This window comes from Podarcis cretensis (assembly GCF_951804945.1).
Source record: "Podarcis cretensis genome assembly, chromosome: 8".
In the NCBI taxonomy this organism is placed as follows: Eukaryota; Metazoa; Chordata; class Lepidosauria; order Squamata; family Lacertidae; genus Podarcis; species Podarcis cretensis.
In genome coordinates this window covers 42,409,185-42,416,061 of record NC_137177.1, presented here as the reverse complement: position 1 = coordinate 42,416,061, position 6,877 = coordinate 42,409,185, and the positions used below count along the sequence as shown (strand labels likewise).

At 45.4% G+C, this 6,877-nt stretch overlaps 1 protein-coding gene across 1 annotated transcript in view; it reads left to right on the top strand.

Moving 5' to 3' along the window:
- Positions 1-4,578: 4,578 nt before the first annotated feature.
- SMPD3 (sphingomyelin phosphodiesterase 3) overlaps positions 4,579-6,877 on the top strand; it is a 129,572-nt gene continuing 127,273 nt past the window's right edge. The window contains exon 1 of the mRNA XM_079988285.1: positions 4,579-4,773. The gene's annotated coding sequence lies outside the window, so the exon portion shown is untranslated. The remainder of the gene's footprint in view (positions 4,774-6,877) is intronic.

Below are 6,877 nucleotides of genomic sequence, written 5' to 3'. Positions count from 1 at the left end.
AGGAAAATATGGCTCAAGTTGAATGGGAGGCACATGGTTTTATTTTACTATTTACCCACTCTTAATTATGTTTTTCTCTGCTTTTTTATCTTCTGTAATATGTAGGGTCAGTGTAACCTTGGCTGTCAGCCTGTAATTCCCTTTGACTTTGAGAATTGTTTTCTGCTATAAATCAGGGGGCCCCCTTATCCAGGAGAATAAACATCTTGCCAAGGTTCTTAGGCAGCTGGTCTTCTGCCTGGCATGAACATTTGAAAATCTTTAAGCTCATTTTAAAATACAGGCCCTGATCAAGCCTCAGTAAAAATGCAGGCTATGATTAGATGCCTCATTATGAAGCATAAGGCAGAAGGAAGAGACACGACAGCAGATTTGATTCAGGATAAATGGCAGAACTTCTTATGCCCTGTCTGTTCAGCAGGAAGCCTTTCTTATTTTTCAAGAATAGAAAGTCTCCCTTAATTTTACTGTATTTTGCAGCAATGTTGTGCTCAGCCACAATACCATTCTGTGCCATCCAAAGTCATGTTGCAGAATATAAAAGAGTGATTAAAAGGTAATTGCTGGTATTGGACTGAAGAAAGCTTTGCAAAGTTCCCGCTGTGTCCTCAGATGCTGTCAAGAGCTCCTTGATTCCTTACTCTCCCCTTCTGCTTTACAATAGAAAGTGCCTACTGGCCCCCAAAATATTGCCTGATTGAATCTAATTTTTAGCCACTGACTGAAACCATATTGATGAATAATATTCTTGAGCATTTGCTTTAATTTTTTTTAAGTGTCTGCCATGTAAACATCATTAAAACAACAACAACAGCTATCTAACCTTGAATTTTATGTGTGCATGTATGCATTAAATTAATTTAACACACATTTATTAATCGGCTTATTTTAAGAGGAGAAAGAATGCATCACAGAAGCAGTTAAAACTACAGCAAAAACAAAAACATGCTGTGGGGTGGGCTACACAAGGAACCTCTAATTTGGTTTCTTCACCACAACCCCCTGTCTGTCCATCTGTCCATCCGTCTGTTCTCTACAGGTTTGGCTACTTCTTGAGGTATCACCGCCAAGCTTGGCATGAGGGTTCCCAAGATGGGGGTGGCCGTCTTCAGGCCGGGGGCCATTCTGAATTCAGGTGGCAGACTAAAAAGTGACCTTGGTATGACTTCGCACAGTTTTTGGAATAGGTTCTGCTATCTCTTGAGATATCGTTGCGAAACTCTGCATTCAAGTTCCTTAAGTGGATGGGGGCAGCAGTCTTCATTCATGTCTGGATACTGGGCACCATTTTGAATCAAGATGGCAAGCCCAAATGTGGCTTTGGCACAACGTCAACCAATTTTTGGTAAGATGGCTCCAAATTCAGAAATTACACCATCCATTTAAAAACCACTATTATATTCCTTGGGTTCTAAAAATTCTTGGGCAGTGCTAGGCACTTCCCCACTAATCCTAAATAATCCTAATCCTGAGATCCAATGTAGGATGGTAGTGGCCCCAGTTGTACAGCCAGAGCCTTGGCAACTGCCCAAGGATACTGGATGGGAGCACCAGCCTTCCCAGCCTGCCATCAACCTCCTAAAATGCCTACATGCCAGGTGGATGTTCATTTTATCCATCCAAAATTTGCCTAAGGACATTTGGGGAAACTCTGACCAATGCCCCAATCCCATTCTTCTGTTTCTGTTCTACTTTTTGCTCTTTCTCTGTTAAGAACATTGTCTTCCTTTTCACTGTACAGAATTTGGATTGTTCTCTTAAAATGTTTCTCTCTCCCCCTCTTTTCAAACTCACTTATAGAGCAATTTATTTTCACCATATTGCTTTGTGTGCTGACTGCACTTGGAACATTGTTTGGGGGATAAGAACTCTCCGCTCCTGTTGCAGCTTGAGAGCTGCCAAGATTCACTGAAAGAGCCTCATATCACACTAAGTGCACCCTTAGCAAGGAGAAATCCAAAGTAGTAGTAGAAAATGGCAACTGGTTCTGGCTCAAGCCTCAAGTCTGCAGGGGCTTCTCAGTTTGTCCCCAGAATAGCCAATGGCTGTCAATTATATTTTATTATTATCATTAGTTTCAAGTGGCTTTCAGTGTTGTTTTTTAATAGAGTTACTGAATTATTTTTTTATATATATATTTATTCTCTGTTTTCAGTTGTATGTGTTTTGAATTATGCTGTGAGCTGCCTTAGGTTCTGTACAGAAATCAATGAACCTACATTATTATTATATTTAACCCTGGGATCAATGGGTATAGGGTAGTATACAAATTTAATAATAAATAAATAAATATCCTGGGGGGGCCCTGCCCAGGACTCAACAAATTAAAATACAAAAAGGTAAAAACATATAAGATAATCATTAAAAAGTAATTCAACTCAGTCATGTTTACCCTAGTATAGTGGCTAGAGAACTGCACTGCAAAATCTGGAGAACTGATAATTTTAATAGACGGCTGTGTTTCGGTTCACATATTGTTTGGGAAAGTGTGAACTGGCTTGCTTTTTCTTTAAATGCAGACGGAATCCAATTTCTTCCCCACCCCTATCTTCTGAAGCACCCTGAAGGATGCTTAAGGGAGATATCAGTTCTCCTGCAGGGACACAGCAGGATTGCTGGGGTTCAACTTGGGAAGCCACGCTTCAACTTTAAATTTCCTGGTGTGATGGTGTTCCCCCTGCCTCACTTCATCCCTCCCTCTTGCTTGTCACTCACCTGCTCCACTGCCTGTCATGGCAAGGGGCTGTTGAGAATCCTGGACCTCAGAAAGCAGAGAGGCAAAGATGCCTGGATACAGGCAACGGGGAATGAAATTAGAAGGCCTCACAAGACATTACATGTGCATCAAAATCCTCCCCAACTCCAAATGTTTGCCTGCAGGTTCAAAAGATAATAATTTAAATTGTGATTTTCATGCAGTGGTGGCCAACCTGGAGGGCTTTAAAAGGAATCATTGGAGTATATGGCTTCCAATGTCCACTAGCCGTTATGATTATGGACTACCTCCAGTGTCAGGGGTGGCAAATATCTGAATACGAGCTGCTGGGGAACATGAGTGGAGAAAGTACTCATGTCTTGCTTGCAGGCTTCCCATTACAGCATTTGGTTGGCCACTGTGAAAACAGGATGCTGGACTAGATGAGTACTTGGTCTGATCTGGCAGGTTTCTTGTGATGCAAAACATCAACGTCTCACAAGTCCATTTCAGCTCTATTCCAGAAAGCTGAGGAAAAGGCACATGATAATAACAGTGCTCCATTTCACTTTTTAGCAATTATGTGCATTTATACATCTGGAAGACACAACTGGCCATATGGTTGGCTTGACCGCTAGCCTCAAGGATTAAAAAAGAGCATCTGGCACTGCAACATCCTTGCTTGCTTTTGCTCTGTCCCTCCTAATTACCTCAAGAGGCATCTTTATTTATATCCTCAACTCTGCTGAGTGCTGGATTTCAGATGCTCTGGCTCTCCTATCCCCACTGTAAACCAGATGCTGGCCTGGGGACTGTTTGCAAGGGATTCCTGCTTTCAGGCCACTCAATAATTTTGTTGAAAACTGATTGCTAAAAAAATATGTCCACAGGCATATTTGGAAGTACAGCAAAGGAGTATGTATGTATGTATGTATGTATGTATGTGAAAGGTTGTTTTCTGCTGCTCCAGAGAAGCGGACACGGAGCAATGGTTCCAAACTACAAGAAAGAAGATTCCACCTAAACATTAGGAAGAACTTCCTGACAGTAAGAGCTGTTTGACAGTGGAATTTGCTGCCAAGGAGTGTGGTGGAGTCTCCTTCTTTGGAGGTCTTTAAGCAGAGGCTTGACAACCATATGTCAGGAGTGCTCTGATGGTGTTTCCTGCTTGGCAGGGGGTTGGACTCAATGGCCCTTGTGGTCTCTTCCAACTCTATGATTCTATGATTCTATGTATCTATCTATGTATTATTGTATTTATTTATATCCCACCTTTTCCCCCAGACAGGGACTCAAGGTGGCTTACAGCTTAAATAGAAACATGTACTTAACTATGTACTAATAAGATTGTGCTCAAATTCAAAGCAGAATTCAAGGGGTTATAATTATTATTCCACTTCGCATTTCCAAAGAAATCATGGCTTTAATACCAACCCAGTTCTTACAGCTACCCCTCTGAGACCCTATCCATGTAAGTTTTAAATGGACCTCAGTCACTTTCTTGGTTACAGGACCTTCCCTCGATACCTTATCACCTTTGCACACCAGGAGATAGGAGCCTGGCTGTCTCGTTGGGGGGGGGGGGAATACCTCCTGGCAGGCAAGCACTACAAATCCCAGGACCCCCTGCTGCAGAGGCGCGTGCGAGAGAGCGATCCGCCGCAGAGGTGGCAGGGAAGTGTAGTCCAAACCTTCCTCTTGGACTCCCGCTTGGGAGAAATAGTTTCCTCCTTTGGCTGGCGTCACTCGTGTGTGTGTGTTTTGGGGAAGAAAGAGGGGGTGGAATTGGAACGATCGCTTCAGCATCAATCAGCCAGGCGGCGCATCCAATGGGAGAAGCCGGGGGCGGAGTTGGGCGGGGATGAAGGATGGAGCCTGCGGTGGCCACGGCGGCGGCGGCGGCGGCTGGTGCAAGAGAAGCGACGCGCATGGGTAGGCTGTGTGTGGAGCTGTTCAGCGCAAAGGTGCTGAGCCTCGCTCGCGCTTAAGGAGGCTCCGCCGGCTGCTGCTGCTGCTGCTGCTGCTCCCTTGGCTGGCGGCATGGGACTGGGATCCGGCTTCCTCCACTGCCACGCACAGTAAGCGATTGCACCTATGCAAATATATATAAATGTGTGTATGTGTGTATACGGATTTGAGAAAGGGAGCGATCCAAAGCGATCTTGCTTTTCGCGTGGCTGCTCTGCTCGCCTTCCTGCTGTTGCGCGCGGGTGTGGAGTTCCAGCGTGGGGAAGGCGATCTGGAGTAAGGAAAAAGGGAACGTGGTCCATGCTGCTGCCCCTCCCCAAGCGCCTGCTTCTGCTGTTCCGGAAGGGTGTATGTATTCATATCCTTTGTGTGTTTGCTTAAGCCTCGGCGCGCACAGACACTCCTTGCGTCCAGAAGGCACTGCGAACAGGCGAGCAGATCGCGGCTTTATTCCTTTTATGCACTGAGGCGGGGTCACGAGAGTGGTGGCGAGACTGAGGATGCCCCCACCTCAATTATAATTTTTTTAAAAAAGAATAACTTGAGGGGTGCGTTGAGTCGGTCCACAAGTCCTTGCAGGCACGTCTGCGGGGAGATAGTACTATGCGGGGTGAGCGTGGAGTAGAGTCACTACTACAGCCATAAGTAGGAGGCGGTGGGCAGCCCAGATTGCAAAATGGTTCCCTTGCATCGTACAATCCGTCTCACCAACCTGCCTCCCCCACCCCTCAAATCTCCCTCAAAATCTACGGTTAATTTTCTTCCACATATTAATATTTTCTCATTCAGAACTGTTTGACTGAGGTAGGTGGGTGGAGAGAAAGCTAAGCTGGGTTGGGCGTTGATCCCTCGGAGCAGAGAGGCGGTGGGGGAAATCCAGCGTGGCTGTGCTTATGGCCGAACGGCAGACCTGCCCTCTCCTTTGTGATTTGGTTTTTCCTTTTCTTTCATTTTTTGCTACTGTCTGTTGCACACCAGTGGTTCACGCCACAGACTTCTGTGCCGAGCGACAGGGCTGGCTGTGAATACTGAGCAATGCCATATGCCATCAAGCCAGGAACATTGCCTCTGTGCTGATATCGCACCCCTCTCCCGGACTCTCAGTTCTGGTGCCTAGAGCAAGCCTTTGTCCCGCACCGGGTGGGTTGTGCTGGTCGCAGTTCTGGTGCTGGGTAGATTATTGTCGCCTTACGGTTTTCTCAGTCGCCAAGGAGTAAAAAGAGGTCAGCAGCACAGCGGGGGCAACTCGGCGAAGTGCTTATCTGGGCGTGGAAAACGAGAGACAGAGAGATTGAAGTTTAATCAAGGAGCAGCATGCTTTCCATGCCAGTGAATCATGGGGCCACGCAAATACCTCCTATGATTTGCCTTTGGCTGTGGGGGAAAGAGATGCAAAACTAGCAGAGAAGCCCTGCCTAATCCAGGAGGGAGCCAAACGCAAACCAATTAGCTCTCTGCCATATGGCTTTGTCTTTCTTGCAGCCTACCTCTGGACTGTTCTATCCAGGATGCCCATCTGACAGATAATCTGCAGCATGCACTGCACTGGAAGTCAAATATACTCAGAATATCTGTTGATAAAATGGTCAGAATAAAATGTGTATCACAACACTAACCAGCCAGGACCCAGAACAAAGGTGGTTTATTTCAGGATAAGCTGGTGGGTGTGTATCTGTATCTCTGTGTGTGTCTTTTAATAATGTCAGCCATTTTTATTTGATTTGATTGTTGCATGAATGGTTCTGTTTGCCATTTTCTTTCTTTTTCTTTTTTAAAAAGCAAAGCTCTGTGCTTCTTTTGTTGGTGTGTTTGCCCATTTGGCTCTCTTGTGCAGGCTTCTCTGCCTGAAAGGCTTTCTTGGTAATATTTTGTGCATGCCCCCCCCCCCCTTTCTTTCTGGGATCCTGCAGGAACAGAGTCAAGAAGATTTCATATCCAGCTGGGCATTTTTGTATCTGGCAGCTGACGTGTGTTCAGAATGTGCCAGTGTAAGAGCATCTTGGTCAAGAAGAAAGGCTTGCAGATCAGTGAAGGAACACAGAAAGGGGAGGTCCCTTTGGGATTGGTGTCGTGTCCTTTATGTTTCCAAATACTCTTTGTGATTCTTGGGATTATATCATTCAAAGTAACTTAGTGAATCTGGTCCTTCTTTATATACCTTAACTGCCTTGTTTTACCCATGATTACTGTGGTTGGGTTCACCACCACCTCGCC